Source organism: Oxyura jamaicensis, unplaced genomic scaffold (assembly GCF_011077185.1).
Source record: "Oxyura jamaicensis isolate SHBP4307 breed ruddy duck unplaced genomic scaffold, BPBGC_Ojam_1.0 oxyUn_random_OJ73012, whole genome shotgun sequence".
Classification (NCBI taxonomy): Eukaryota; Metazoa; Chordata; class Aves; order Anseriformes; family Anatidae; genus Oxyura; species Oxyura jamaicensis.
In genome coordinates this window covers 1-1802 of record NW_023311378.1, presented here as the reverse complement: position 1 = coordinate 1802, position 1802 = coordinate 1, and the positions used below count along the sequence as shown (strand labels likewise).

The 1802-nt window shown below is 40.3% G+C and overlaps 1 long non-coding RNA gene across 1 annotated transcript; it reads left to right on the top strand.

Moving 5' to 3' along the window:
- Positions 1 to 14: 14 nt before the first annotated feature.
- Positions 15 to 1729, top strand: LOC118160042. The gene is made up of 2 exons (XR_004747312.1): positions 15 to 170; positions 798 to 1729. It is a non-coding gene; the product is annotated as an uncharacterized LOC118160042 (long non-coding RNA).
- Positions 1730 to 1802: the final 73 nt, after the last annotated feature.

Sequence of the window (1802 nt, the reverse complement as noted above, 5' to 3'; positions counted from 1 at the left end):
CATACAAAGCAGGAACTGGAGGTGGTGACTAGCTGTAATTAGTATACAAAGTGAGAATCGGAGTTGGGTGCAGCTTATAAATAGTGCGACTCAGAAGGGCTCTGTGTGCACCCACCACCATCGCAGACAGAACAAGAACTGGACCAGAGACATCGCTGGAACCCAGGGTGGTAATCTGGACCTTGCCTCTACCTCTGTCTTTCTGTATCTCCCTCTCTCTCTGCTACGCAATGGGCTATTCAGCCCTTTGCGAAATAACAAGATTGAAATAGCTCCCATTATAGATAACAAGGTTTAATCAATTTATGCCAGAATAGCTTTTGCTATTTTATTAACTTTTGCTAAAGTTAATAATACCAAACAATTGATTGAAAAGTTTGATGTCACTTTAATTTACTCCAAGGGTAGCATGAACGTTGGCAGTCTCCAAGAGAGTTGTCCAGGACAGCCCCCCCAGGCCCCACACTCAGCACCAGTCCTTTATTTTATTTAATTATTTATTGAATAGGATATTCCAATAAGATGCTAAACTTAGATGTCATTTGAGCACATACGTAAAATAATATGCACAACAAAGACCCGATAGATTTGATGCACTTCTCATTTTACTCTTAATTTTTTCTTCCAAATTCAAATTTCTACATCATGCCCTCAGTCTTGTCCAGTGCTGTTTTATTCATTCTTTGCTAGAACTGTTTTAATTGTCCCATTCTTCTTTTTTCCTCTCCATTGCCTTCTGTCTGTTGTGGAAAGGCTTCTTACAAGTATTGTTTGTTTTCTGTTTTCCTTTTCTGCAGGCTGTCATCTAACTTCTACAGCAACAAGTCCAAATTACCGAAACACTGCTGAGATGGGGAAAATCATCATTTATGAGCACATCAACTTCCAGGGGTACTCCAAAGAACTCACCAGAGACGTTGCCAATCTGAAAGATATAGATTGGAATGACTGTGTCTCCTCAGTGAAAGTAATTGGACAGCCTTGGGTGGCTTATGAGCACATAAACTATACAGGCCAGTTACTGGTATTTGAGGAGGGAGAGCATAGCTTTGTTGATAAAGAGATGAATGACAAGATCAGTTCTCTGATGTTGATTACTGAAAATTTACACAAGCCACAGATCACTCTCTATGAACATGACCAATATCAAGGGAAGAGCAGGGTGATAACAGAAGCAACCAATTTGGCTAGGGGTAATGACAATGACATGGTGTCTTCTCATAAAGTCCAGCAAGGTGTCTGGCTCTTGTGTGAACATAGCGATGGAAGTGGTTTCCGCTACATTGCACGAGAGCATGAACACCTTCCAACTTACAGAGCAATCAATTTCAATGACAAGCTTTCATTTCTGCGTCCCCTTCTCCCTGGAAGGTGTGGTTGCTGATGGAATGCAAATTCTGAAGTGCTAAGGGTAGATGTAGCCCTAGCAAGAACCTAGATCTCTCTGCTTTTTTTTATTTCCCCTTTTGCCATAGAAATACTGAATGGGAGAGCTCTCTTTTATGCTGTGCTGCAGATGTGTATTTCTCAGTCCCGTCTTGCACTGTTCTCCTTCCCCATGATGCCAATGAATGTTAGAACTACCATATTTAGTCATATGAAAAAAAAAAACCTCAATGATAAGAGATGTGCCAGTGGTCTGTAACCTATTAAACCTGCAACTAACATTCCAAAGTACTAAACCATGTAATGTGAAAGTGTTGCATGTTGCTTCTGTTGCTATATGCATGAACATATATATAGTGTATAACCAGAATTGCTGCCTGCAATATCTTCTTTATTGGTAACAACGCAACATGGAA